The sequence below is a fragment of the Culex pipiens genome, chromosome 2 (assembly GCF_016801865.2).
Source record: "Culex pipiens pallens isolate TS chromosome 2, TS_CPP_V2, whole genome shotgun sequence".
In the NCBI taxonomy this organism is placed as follows: domain Eukaryota; kingdom Metazoa; phylum Arthropoda; class Insecta; order Diptera; family Culicidae; genus Culex; species Culex pipiens.
The window spans coordinates 13,367,276-13,381,037 of NC_068938.1; the positions used below are offsets into that span (position 1 = coordinate 13,367,276).

The following is a 13,762-nucleotide window of genomic DNA, read 5'->3' on the forward strand; positions in this document are numbered from 1 at the left end:
ATTTGAATTACACACAATTAAATGTAAAGTTACATATTTTGAATTGAAATATTACATTTCATTATAATTTTGATTTTCAGCGCTTAGGAATGCTTTTAAAAATAATTTATCAGTAAATAAGAAAAAAAATCTTTTGAGGCGAGTTAAAACAATATTTTAAATCAAAATTCGAAATTCCCATCCCTGACCACCAAGATCGTTAAACGCGCCATCATCAGGCGCGCCACAACTTTTGTGAGGAAAAGTTCAACCAGAAAATCTACCCCTTCCCTTCCTCGTGTCTCCAAAGGACCTCTCCCAACCCAAAGGGGATAGAGGGGATAAGCAGGAAGCTTAAGAGTTGTTCCACCATCCTGCTCAGCGCCAGCAGTTGTCTTTTCCGCTCGCGCTCTCTCTCTCTCTCTCTCTCGCTCTCTCCTGGGATAATGATGTTACTTGTAGTCGTTAGCACAGAATAAAGTCATTAACGCTAAGGAGGGTTGTCCCCGCGAGGGGAAAGGGAGGAGGGTTGGGGCTGGTCTAGGACGACGGATGGTATTCCTATTGCTCCGATTGTGAATGATGACTGCAAGACTGGGGAAAGAGGGGATGGTGTTGTGGTGTAGTTCTCAGACGCGACCGAAAGGATTTTCGAGACGTTGAATAATATCTCCGCAGAAGTCAATGGTTATCGATTTAGTTTGTAGGAGGAGGTATTTCACTCGTACATAATTTTCGTTGAAAGTGTTTGTGGGTTTGATGACGTCGTTTAGCAGCTTTAGAAAAAGAGCAGAAGTTGATTCAGAGGGGTTCAAAGTGATTCATAAAGATTTTGAATAGATTCCAAGATTCTTAAATAATATTCAAAGATACTTAAAGATCCTCAAAATATTCAAAGAGATTCAAAGATACTCAAAGATTCGCAAGAGATTCAAAGAGATTCGAAGATATTCAAAGAGATTCAACGAGATTCGAAAAGATTCAAAGAGGATCAAAGAGATTCAAAAAGATCCAAAGAGATTCAAAGTCAATGGTTACCGATTTAGTCTGGAGAAGGAGGTATTTCCATCGTACATAATTTTCGTTGGAAGGGTTTTGTGGGTTTGATGACGTCGTTTAAAAGTTTTAGAAAAAGATCAGAACTAAATTCTGAGAGTTCAAAAAAATTCATAGAAATTTCCAAAACATTCAAAAAGATCGATTCAAGAAATTTAAAAAGATACAAAAACATTCAGAAAGATTCAAAGAGATTCAAAGAGATTCAAAGAGATTCAATAGATTCAAAGAGATTCAAAGAGATTCAAAGAGATTCAAAGTGATTCAACGAGATTCAAAGAGATTCAAATAGATTCAAAGAGATTTAAAAAGATTCAAAGAGATTCAAAGAGATTCAAAGAGATTCAAAGAGATTCAAAGAGATTCAAAGAGATTCAAAGTGATTCAACGAGATTCAAAGAGATTCAAAGAGATTCAAAGAGATTCAAAGAGATTCAAAGAGATTCAAAGGGATTCAAAGAGATTCAAAGAGATGCAAAAAGATTCAAAGTGATTCAAAGAGATTCAAAGTGATTCAACGAGATTCAAAGAGATTCAAAGAGATTCAAAGAGATTCAAAGAGATTCAAAGAGATTCAAAGAGATTCAAAGAGATTCAAAGAGATTCAAAGAGATTCAAAAAGATTCAAAGGGATTCAAAGAGATTCAAAGAGATGCAAAAAGATTCAAAGTGATTCAAAGAGATTCAAAGAGATTCAAAGAAATTCGAGGAGATTCAAAGAGATTCAAAAAGATTCAAAGAAATTCAAAGAGATTCAAAGAGATTCACAGAGATTCAAAAAGATTCAAATAGATTCAATGAGATTCAAAGAGATTCAAAGAGATGCAAAAAGATTCAAAGTGATTCAAAAAATCGAAAAAACCAAAGTTTGAAAGATCCAACAACCCTTCAAAACTACCCCAAAATAAAGTGCAAAGCCCAGCTCGGCCACCATCGTCCACTTTATGAAAAATTGCAAAAAAGGACGAACAAAAATTTCATCTCCATCAAAAACCCGGCCACCCGGTGTTGGCACACACACACAGAACCGGCGGCACCGCTGGAACGTCCGCACATTCTGCAAAACTAATTTCATTAAATTGAATGGAAACATCCATATATATCGCAGCGCGAGGCCAGCATGCTCCCCAAAATTGTTCCGACGACGATGATGCTCCAGTCTTTGGTGGCCAACCACGACGAATTTAGAGCAGGGAGGGGGACCTTAAGGGGGCGCGAGGGGATTTGTTATATCAAGCAGTTGAAAGCAACGCGCGAGTGTCGGAAAATGGTTGGAAAACATCAACCCGAAAAAAAACGAATGCAACACAGAAAGCTTCCACAAGCAAGTTATGGAAAAATCTCGCCTTTCCTCGGGTTTTTCCGGGGACGTCACACGTGGCGGATTTGAAACGTGGCCAGCGCTGCATATCTCTAACCCAGAGATAGACAGCGAGCGATTGTTCACAACGGGGGGAAAACTGCTTTCCTCGTGGACCCAATTACTTCGCCCTCCGACGGAATTGCGCCCGATTTTTTTGTTCCGGGGTGAGTTTTTTTGGGCAATAAATCAATCTTGGTGAGTGGCTGGCTGGATTTGGAATGGATTTCGAACGATATGAATGGTGCGAGCTTGGGGGTGATTTGAGTGGGTTTAGGGAATCTTCAATTTTCCAGTGCGAAATTGGTTTTATACGAGATTTTGAATTTGAAGGTGTAATCCCGCAGTGGAACTGAGTTTGAGGGAATTTGTACAAATTTTATTTTCAAAAAAAAAGTTACTGAATCCACCAACAGGTGGTTGCTGCCTGCTTCATTAAGCCTTGCAATTGCGATCTAACCCACAAAAGCTTTAGCTATAGCTAACGCTTTGTTAGCACAGACACTATAAAGTTGAATGCTCCCACCTATTTGCAATTTAATGAACCCAATACATTGATAAATTTCCGACGAAATCAAACAGTTTTTTTAACATAACTTTTTACAGACTTTTCCAAACTTTATAATTTTAAAGATGGATCTTTGGAACACCAAATCGGGACGATTGGAAAAAAAACCCGAACGAAATCCGTTCAGCTAGTGCCGAGAAATTTCGTTTATAAATATTTTTTTTACGATATTTGGAAATTTCTCAAACCACGTTTCTAAAACCCTAGCCATTGTTCCATCAGCTGGCTTCAACAGTGATTCCGCTGAATATCCGTGTTCATGTGGTATGTGCACTGGTTTGCAGTTTTCCCCTCAAATCTCGCCATCCACGTGGTCCGAGCCCAATTTGGGGTGCCAAAATCCACTCCCTTCCAATTCTTCCCTTCATTCCTCGTCGAAAAAAAGAATGATTTTTTCCGTTCTAATTCCACACTACCCTAAACAACCGTAGTACGGGTTGTCTTCATGTTGAGCTTTCCACTTTCCAACGGGAGAGGTGCCAGAAAGTTGTTTTTCAATTAAAACAAAATCAAATAACCGAACCACGAGCGCTGCACCCTGCTAGGTAGATCAGCCTTCAGCACTCTTGAAAAATTAATTTTGACCACTTTTTTTCTGAGTTGCTCTTTCCAGATTGGACACCGGGGTGAGGTTTTTTCCTACCAAGTTTTCGGTGTGAATTCCAGCTCGGTCAGGAGGGGAGATTTTGGCTGAAAAGTGCAGATCGCTGGGAAGCTGCGTTGGTTCAGCAAACTCGCGTGATCTAGTTTTGCCTCGGAAAACGATATTTGTTAGTGAGAAACTCTGCTCTTTGGATGCAAGGAATCTTTGCAATTATTTTGGGGATTTCATTAGTGATATTGCCGATTTGGAATTGGTTTGAGATGGTTACAGTTTAGTTATTTGAAATCAAAATCTTTTTTTTTAAATATTGAACAAAGTTGTGACTCAAATTATGAATCTTCAAGAAATCAAAATTATATTTTTTGTCAAAAACGAAAAAAATAGTCTTGAAAGTCAATCTATAAAAGCATAGATTTAGTCTATAGACAAAATGATAAAATTACAAAATTTACAATTACTTAAAGCAAATGCAAGAATTGATACTTTGAAAATTACTGAAATCAAACAAAACATGCAATAGCTAAAACGAATATTTCATCTGGAAAACTTATCTATGCATTCAGGCCAGCTCTACTCTCTTACATTTACCACAAAGCTGATTCGTTGACATCAATTCAATGAAATCAACTCGAATTCATGCTGAATTGTTTTAGTTGGCCTAATTCCAACAAATTAATTTTATTTTATTTTTGTCTAAAACAAAAATAAAAGATTATTTAGTATTGATAATCAATTTATGCGAGTATACACTTGGATTATACACGAAAAAAATAATAATCTGAAAATGGAAATTTAGTACATAAAAATTATCGAAATAAAACAAAATTATGCTTTTTTCAATCGCAAAAACAATTATTTCATCTGGAAAACTAATCTATGCGTTCAGGCCAGTCCTACCCTGCTGCGTTCACCGCTAAGCTGATTCTTAGAAATCAATGAAATCAAGTCGAATTCAAGCTGAAAAGCGCTCAAAAACCTTTTCAATTTCCCCTTTTTCAGCCTTTTGAGGATTTCTTTAGGAGTGTTGTTGATTTGAGAATTGAGAAAATCTTTATTTAAATTAGCTAAAATTATGTTTCAAAATCTTTTTTTTCCAAAATATTTGAAAAAAAATTGACATAAAAAGATTAAATAAAAAAATGGAAAAAACGGTAACTTTGTCTTGAAAAACTATCTATGCGTACATAGACGAAGTCTACAGACAAAATACACAAAAGACTACAGAAAAAATGGTAGTTTAAAAACTTCTGAAACAGAAAAATAATTCTTTTTTTGTTGATTACAAAAACGATTACTTCATCTGGAAAACTTTTCCATGCGTTCAGGCCAGCCCTACCCTGCTGCGTTCAGCGCAAAGCTGATTCGTTGAAATCAATTACAGACCATGAAATCGTCTCTAATTCAAGCTGAAAAGCGCTCAAACATCTTTGCAGTTTCCCGAGTTTCAGCTTTTTGAGGATTTCATTAGAAGCGTTTTCGATTTGAGAATTGTTTCCTTTATTTGAGTTGGCTAAAATAAAGTTAATATATTAATAAATTTTTAATAAAAAAACGGTTACTTTGTCTTGAAAAACTATCTATGCGAACATAGACGAAGTCTATAGACAAAATGTAAGTCTACAGAAAAATTGATAGTTTGAAAATTCCTGTTATAAATAAACTTAAATCTTCATTAATAACAAAAACAATTACTTCATCTGGAAAACTTATCTATGCATTCAGGCCAGCCCTACCCTGCTGCGGTCACCGCAAAGCTGATTCGTTGAAACCAATTAGAGTCCATGAAATCAACTCTAATTCAAGCTGAAAAGTGCTCAAACACCTTTTTAGCATCCCCCCTCTCAAATCGAGAACACCCTGCCAGACGATTCTTCGCCAAACTCAAACAACCCCCCAAGAAGAAAGGGAAGACGAAAAAAAAGGACCATCTTGCACACCAATCCGGCTAGTCAAGACAGGGATAATAAAACCAATTACATTTTATCTTATGAGCATTATCCAAACAGACACAGACACAATCACACAATCGAATCGAAGAGAGGGGGAATGGGCTGATCAATCCTCGCCAGGACATCACACGTACACAGAGAGAATTGGCAACGACGAAAAAAAGTTGAACAAGATGAGGAGGGTTCATTTAATGTGCCTAACCTTACCATTCCACCACCCAATTTCGGTGATGGCTTTTGACTGCAAAATGGTTTGCACAGTTGCAAATTTTGAAAAATTAAAAAAAGGCAAAATTTTAAACCAAAAATTTTAATCAATCAATTAAATTAAAAAATAAATTAAAGCGAATATTTTAAACTTCAAATTTTTGGGTGTGTAAGAAAACTACACAAAACGGCAAAACCAAGAAGAAGCAGGCACCAGATGATGATGGTGATGCCGATGGTCGTGGCACCAACTTGGCAGGTCGACCCTCGTCAATTAAGATCGAAACGTCAAAATCGGAGCAGTGCCGCCGCCACCAGACCCAGACTGGCCGACCAATTTCGGGGGGTCGCCTCTCGCCAGGATAATGAAGTAAACAAAGTTAAGCCATTCCGTCACGCCACAAAACTGGCTGCTGCTTTTTTGTTGCCTGACTTGGGTTGGCCCTCCAGGGTAAAGTTCTATTAGTCAGAGGAAAAAAAAAAACTGGTCCAGGGATGGAATTAATTTTCAAGAGGTTGTTGTGACGGGGTGAAGGATGACGAAAAATCGAAAAGGGAAAAACAAAAAACGCACTTTTAAGGGGGTTGTGTGTTTTTTGCTTACTTATGTCTCCTGTCCAAAACTTCACTCATTAATTATTGAAAAAGTGTCCAGACGGACAAGGGTCACATACGTCTGATGAATTATGTCAAACTTGATTTGAAGTTGACATTTTAAGAAGACTCAATTTTATTGACAGATAAATCAGTATTTTTCCAATAAAAATATTTAAAACACTGATAAAGAAAAAATGCTGAGCTATTTATATAAATTTCAAAATTATTGTTATATAAGAATGCTAAAATTTTCACAAAAAAATGCTTTTTTACATTGAAAATCGACCCAATAGTTTCCGTGATATCACACCGACGTACCGAGCCACGTAGCCTAGTGGTAACGCTCCCGCCTAGTAAGCGGCAGATCGGGGTTCAAATCCCGGCTCGGACCAACACAACTGGTTATCGTTTCTCTTCTGGATTCGATTGCTTAGTAAAGGGAAGGTAGTGCATTGTCACAGGCTGGACCTTATTAACGACACCTTAGGAAGGCGACCTATGGAATGTTAACATTAACCTTAACATGTTAACATTAGTTGAGTATAAAAAAAACTGCCACTAAATCCGCTTTGTAAATGCCGGCCCCGATACTCTTCAAGAGTGTTGCCCTCAGGAACTGGGAAAGATTTTTTTTTTTTTTACACGGATAGAATCCTGTTAGCATATCCGGTAATTCTGTCGAATTTGTTAACCTTGAAATGTTTCCAAAATCGTAAAAAAATTAAGGGTAATTCTCTACCAACTCACACGAAATCGGGAAAAGTTGCCCCGACCCCTCTTCGATTTGCGTGAAACTTTGTCCTAAGGGGTAACTTTTGTCCCTGATCACGAATCCGAGGTCCGTTTTTTGATACCTCATGACGGAGGGGCGGTACGACCCCTTCCATTTTTGAACATGCGAAAAAAGAGGTGTTTTTCAATAATTTGCAGCCTGAAACGGTGATGAGATAGAAATTTGGTGTCAAAGGGACTTTTATGTAAAATTAGACGCCCGATTTGATGGCGTTCTCAGAATTCCGAAAAAACGTATTTTTCATCGAAAAAAACACTAAAAAAGTTTTAAAAATTCTCCCATTTTCCGTTACTCGACTGTAAAAATTTTTGGAACATGTCATTTTATGGGAAATTTAATGTACTTTTTGAATCTACATTGACCCAGAAGGGTCATTTTTTCATTTAGAACAAAAATTTTCATTTTAAAATTTCGTGTTTTTTCTAATTTTGCAGGGTTATTTTTTAGAGTGTAACAATGTTCTACAGAGTTGTAGAGCAGACAATTACAAAAATTTTGATATATATACATAAGGGATTTGCTTGTAAACATCACGAGTTATCGCGATTTTACGAAAAAAAGTTTTGAAAAAGTTACTTTTTGCGTTTCTCTTTGTTTCGTCGTCCGTGTCTGTCGCGGGTGACCATGAACGGCCATGATCGATGACGACCAACTTTTTCAAAACTTTTTTTCGTAAAATCGCGATAACTCGTGATGTTTATAAACAAACCTCTTATGTCTATATATCAAATTTTTTGTTATTGTCTGCTCTACAACTTTGTAGAACATTGTTACACTCTAAAAAATAACCCTGCAAAGTTAGAAAAAACACGAAGTTTTAAAATGAAAAATTTTGTTCTAAATGAAAAAATGACCCTTCTGGGTCAATGTAGATTCTAAAAGTACATTAAATTTCCCATAAAATGACATGTTCCAAAAAATTTTACAGTCAAGTAACGGAAAATGGGAGAATTTTTAAAACTTTTTTAGTGTTTTTTTCGATAAAAAATACGTTTTTTCGGAATTCTGAGTACGCCATCAAATCGGGCGTTTAATTTTACATAAAAGTCCCTTTGACACCAAATTTCTATCTCATCACCGTTTCAGGCTGCAAATTGTTGAAAAACACCTCTTTTTTCGCATGTTCAAAAATGGAAGGGGTCGTACCGCCCCTCCGTCACGAGATATCAAAAAACGGACCTCGGATTCGTGATCAGGGACAAAAGTTACTCCTTAGGACAAAGTTTCACGCAAATCAAAGAGGGGTCGGGGCAACTGCTGTGTGAGTTGGCGGAGAATTACCCTTAAAGCAATACCGGATAAGCTTACAGGATTTCTTTCCGTGCACGAGTTGAAAAATGAGGACTAATCTAATTACACATTGAAAATCTCATATATCTCATCTCATATATATATCTCAGCAACCAAAAATCAATGGAGAAAATTGTTGAAAATATTCTCAGAGTTTCGAAGAAAAAAAAAATTAGCGAGGATATTTTTCTTCATGAAGTTATTAAAAAACTGATTATTTTTCGAAAATTGTCAATAAATAAAATGCCTATAAACTGAAAACGATGCTTTGCATTCAAAAATCCAAAGATTTTTTTACAAGGTTTTATAAGTTATGGAATTTCCTATGTTTACAGGACCTTTTCAAATGTTAATCTAGAATCGTATAAAGTTATTTTTGTTGTTTTGATTTAAAAAAATGACAATATATTTGATTTTTTTTCTAAAAGTCACCACTTTTTCAAATTTATTTTTGTCTCCAAAAACAAATCTAAAAAAATACAAAAATACTTGGAAATATACCTCTTTGCGATTTAAACACAGAAATGATCAGAAAATTCCTTTTTCTAGATACAGATTTTCGAAAATTCACATGTCCTTTTTGTGTGATTGCCCGAAAAATTGTATGGACAAACTTCTACAGTAGAATTGTTTCTTTTGACATAGGAAATGCATGGACAAAGTATCATAAAAAACACAAAATTCAACATCCCGAAAATAATATTGAAATTTTAGGGAATCAAATCTTAGCAAAATTGGATAAAAATTTTCATTTTTGAAAAAAAATAAGAAATATCTAACAGGAATTAGATATTTTTGAAAATGAGCAAGCATTTGCTACAAAGTGACAATCTGTACACGAATATCAGGGCGCTTAGTAAAAAATGACTATTCGAAATCCACACACATTTTTGTCACAGATGCACAATTTTTCATATGTGTTTCACTGGTGCCAGATAAAAATTGAAAAAAATAAGAAGGTTTCGCCCAAAAATCGATCATAAAAATATTCCAAAGTAATGAGCGAAAAGTAAATCTGACCAAATCTGGAGGTCTTTATCTCACTTTCGAGCAAAAACTCGAACAATTAAAAAAATCTGGCAAGCTGAAAACTCAGATCTGTTCATAATTCGTGGTCTTAAATGTCATTATTTTTAAAAAAAATCAAAAATTATGAAATGAAATTTTAATTTATGGAAGAAATGAAAAAAACTATGAAACAAACATTGTCGAGTCCAAAGTTTTTATTAAGAAACAATATTTTAACTTTATTCTTTTCTACCATTGTTTGTGCTTCTGATTTTGAAGGGACTATCCTTATTTCTTGAAAAATAATCGTTATTTGATGTAGTTTTAAAAACCAAATACAAATAGAAAAATATTCTAATATTTTAGATTTTTTTTTGCCTTTTAATGTGATTTTTTCAAATGAAACAAAAAGCGTTGAGCATTGTTCTCTAACCAGCTTACATCGATTTTCAACAACAAAAAATGGTTGAATTCATGAAACGGTCTGGTTTCATTAATGTTTTGCATTTCCCATTATATTTTGAGAAATATTTGGAAGTGGCCAAGCATGGGATTAACTAAAAAAACGAACTTCATTTAACCAAGCTAGTTTAAAAATCTGTATAATTAAAATGGGAATAGTATTGCACAATTGTTATAAAATAAAATGAATGATTTTCTTTTTCTTATCCTACATTGAATAAAACTAATTTGATTGATAAAAATACATTAATAGTTCAATTCAACCAAATATTCATAACAGACCTCGTTCGGTCACGTGATCCCCCTCCCCCATGCAATGCACTTTGTCAACCACACGTGACGCTCCCATTTCACTCTTTCTAGCTCTCAGTCTCTCCCAGAAGGATAACCTAATTGAATCATAATACTATTAATTTAATTAGGAAAATGACAATTAGAACTTTCCTCGTACTTCCACATCCACTCTCACGTGCACACGTTACGTCCCGTCTGAAAACACACACCCACAACACTACACGGGAATAAGTGACTTACAAACCCCTCTTAACCTCTCCCTCGCCCCACCCTCCCTCTAATGCACCAACAACTCAAGTGGCAACAGTCGTCCGCCTGTCGTCGTCGGTGCAACGTTGCGTTGGGTGGGTGGTGAGGGTGGGGTGGGAGTGACGGCACTTGAGCAAATTGAAGTGCATCCACCCCTCCCTCCCCCTTCCACCTAGTCCTACTAGCAGTGCGTACACTTAACATGACGGCGGCAAACAGGAGTTGTGATTGCCTTTTAAGACTTTCCTGGGCTCGGTCTCTCTCTCTCTCTTAGCCCTTGGAAATCGAGGAAGCAATTTGATGGGAGTCATGTGAGTGCACGTGTGTGTGTGAAGCATAATTTTCACTCCCGGGGCACGTGTTGCTGATTTTGAGTGACATTCGCCTGATTGCACTAATGGGAAAAATAGGGTAAAACTTTCGAGGAGCCTTTGCGAAAAGCTGAGACTGCAAGGTCTCTCACAATTGAATAATTATAGAGTATTTACTTAGTTGAAAAATCATTCAAACATTGCGTGAAAATTGGCCTCCTTGTGCAGTCCCGACACGTCTTCGTCAAATTCCACTTTGGACACTCTGGTGTGGCCGCGTCGACAATCAGCAGCGAGAACTCAAACGTTGAAAAAAAAAAAACTTTTGACCACGCGATGGTCTCGCCAACAAAAAAGGGGGCTTCTGCTGCTCATCATTGACGAGGTAAATTGATGCAATTACGCTAGGAGCAAATTCAATTACAGTTTTTTCCTTCTACTCTCAATGTTCGTCCTTTTCCGTGCGCTTCAGACACGCCGAAGAAGAATCGCCCGGAGGGATTTCCGCTTTGGCTCGTGGAAACAGTTTTTCCCGCACTTTTTTCTCCGGCGCTCGTGACAGCTTGGCCGGCCGGAGAGTTTTCTTTTGCGACTTTGGTCGCCCCCCCCGATTGTGTATACCCTCGATTGCAATGTTTCGATCTTACGGGCTAGGGGCAGTTTTGGGATGTGTTTTGAGGGGGTGACGACTCGGATTTTTTTTTTCTGAAACTATTCCATTTTCACAAATCTTAAAAATGTCACATCGAATAAGTTGTTTAATGACGACTTGAAACCTTTTTTGAAGTCTTTAAAAGCAATATTTTTTTAAATGCTTAAAAAAACTATAAATTTTTCTAATCTGGCATTAAAATATAATGTAGATAAAAATGCATCTCTGATTTTCAGATTTTTCTATTGCAAACCTTTGCGATTGAAAAAATGGTACATGATTTGTGTATCTTGTAATTTCTTTAAACAAAAAAACAATTTAAATTGTTTATGCCATCATTATTTGTCTAGGCAACTTTATATTTCATTTTATAAAATTCTTGCAAATTCTTCTTTATAAAAATTAGAAAAAATATTTAAATTTTTGTGAAATTTTATGTTGAGTGAAATTTAGAATTTTTTTTAAATTTAAATAGTGATACAAAAAGAAAATAGTAACTAAAAGTAGCAGAAATTAGTTAAATTAGTAAAATTTATCAGTCATTTTGATAAATTAAGTGAAATTCTGCAATTTGGTAAACTTTAGTGAAATTTCAAAAATAGTAAAAAATCGAAAAGTTTTGTCAAACTCATTGATATTCTGTTAAATTTAGTAAATTCAGGGAAATTTCGTAGAATTTAGTTAAATTCAGAAAAATTAAGTAAAATTTAGTTCAATATTGTTAAATTCAGTAAAATTTCGTTAAATTCAGAAACATTTGTTAAACTTTATTGAACTTAGTTAAATTTTATTATGTTTATTTAAATTTAGTGAATTCAATCTAATTGAATTTGGTCAACTTAAGTGAAATGTTGTTAAAGTCAGTTAAATTTGAATATATTTAGTTTAATTTTGCTTCAATTTTGCTAAGTTTTATTAAATTTTGTTACATTTTATTATATTTTATTAAATTTTGTTAAACTTATCAAATTCAGTGGAATTTTGTTGAATTTTTTTGAATTCTAGTTGAATTTAGTTAAATTTAGCGATTTATTTTAAATATTATTAAATTCCGTAAAAGTTTGATAAATTAAGTAAAATTCAGTTTGTTATGTTTTGCTAATTTTTATTTTTTTCAATTTCGCAGTTTTTTTTTATTATTTTGGTAAATATTGTGATTTTTTTAATCTCTGCGATTTTTTTTGTTAAATATTTGTTAAATTTGTTCAAAAATTGCTAAATTTGGTTAAATATTGTTTAATCGTGTTAAACTTTGGTTAAATATGGTTAAATATTGTTAAATATGGTTAAATATTGTAAAATATTATTAAATATTGTTAAATATTGTTAAATATTGTTAAATATTGTCAAATACTGTTAAATATTGTTAAATATTGTTAAATATTGTTAAATATTATTAAATATTGTTAAATATTGTTAAATATTGTTAAATATTGTTAAATATTGTTAAATATTGTTAAATATTGTTAAATATTGTTAAATATTGTTAAATATTGTTGAATATTGCTAAATATAGTTAAATATTGTTAAGGCCGTTGCAAATATTTTTCAAAGTTTATGTCGCCCCCCCCCCCCCCTTCAAAATTGGTCTGAAAAAAAAGGGGAACAAAATATTTTTACAAAAAACTTCAAAATTTCCACGAAAATAGAAGTCTAATCAACTGAAAACAATCTAAAATGCATTTTTCTGGATTGATAATCATATTTAGCATGTTTGGGCTTGTTTAAAAATGTTTTCAATTTTTATGAAACTCCAATGTACAGCACCGCAAAAAATGTTTTTTTTTCGCAAAAAATAAAATTTTCGTCAATACTTAGATATTTTTAGAAACTGATGATTGCAAAACAACTGGACAGGTGTATAATGCATTTTAATACACTTTTTTCATTAAAATGGTGAAACCATGACTCGTAATTTCAATTTTTATACTTTTTTATTTTTTTGCCCCCCCCCCCCCCCTCGACTTTGGTCAGAGTCAAGGGACATAAACTTCAAAAAACATTTGCAACGGCCTAAACATTGTTAAATTTTGAAATTTTTTGTTAAATATTGTTAAAAAATATTGAATATTGTTAAATTTTGTTAAAAGCTGTATTTTTTTAAATATTATTTTTTTTTTTAAATTAGTTTAATTTAGTTAAATTAAATTAAATCATGTATATTCCGTTAAATTTATCGAGGCCCTCATTTATTGCAGTTTGTGTTTTTCGACTCTGGACAAAGTAGTGGTGAGGGGGAGAAATACGTGAGATCATTTTGATGAAAATAAAAAAAAACTGGTTTAAAATGGATTTTACATGAGCCTAGTTTCTTCGCAATCATTATTTTTAAAATATCAAAGTACTGCCAAAACATTGCTGTTCTTCACAAGTAAAACCTTTT

The 13,762-nt window shown here is 34.2% G+C and overlaps 1 protein-coding gene across 5 annotated transcripts in view; it reads right to left on the bottom strand.

Moving 5' to 3' along the window:
- Window positions 1–13,762, bottom strand: part of LOC120413859 (LIM domain transcription factor LMO4) — a 361,145-nt gene that overhangs the window by 51,027 nt on the left and 296,356 nt on the right. The window lies entirely within an intron of this gene.